Below are 368 nucleotides of genomic sequence, written 5' to 3' on the forward strand. Positions count from 1 at the left end.
TGTCAGTCCAATGAATTCCTATATATATGTATAACATTATCTCCTTAATCAGGAATTTAACGAAACAAACAATAAAGCACCTCAGAGTCCAACGAATTCCGCCCATGCAAGTCATAGAAGATGGAGAAGGCATGCATGACCATGGCGAGGATGAGCGTGACGTAATCAAGATCCGGAAGGAAGGTCGGGCTGAGGTCAGCCAGGCCAGACAGCATGAAGAAAAAGTAGGTCATGCCGTGGTGGGCGTGCTCGACGCCGGAGTGGATGCTCGCCTCCGCCCAGCCCGAGATGAATTCGTCTGCGGGGAAGGCAGAGCTGTGAGGGCGTAGCTGGGGTTTGCTCTTGGAGGGGAGTACATAGTGTGCAGT

The 368-nt window shown here is 51.6% G+C and overlaps 1 pseudogene; it reads right to left on the bottom strand.

Moving 5' to 3' along the window:
* LOC119592289 overlaps positions 1 to 368 on the bottom strand; it is a 9474-nt pseudogene that overhangs the window by 1484 nt on the left and 7622 nt on the right.

This window comes from Penaeus monodon, chromosome 30 (assembly GCF_015228065.2).
Source record: "Penaeus monodon isolate SGIC_2016 chromosome 30, NSTDA_Pmon_1, whole genome shotgun sequence".
NCBI classification, from domain to species: Eukaryota; Metazoa; Arthropoda; class Malacostraca; order Decapoda; family Penaeidae; genus Penaeus; species Penaeus monodon.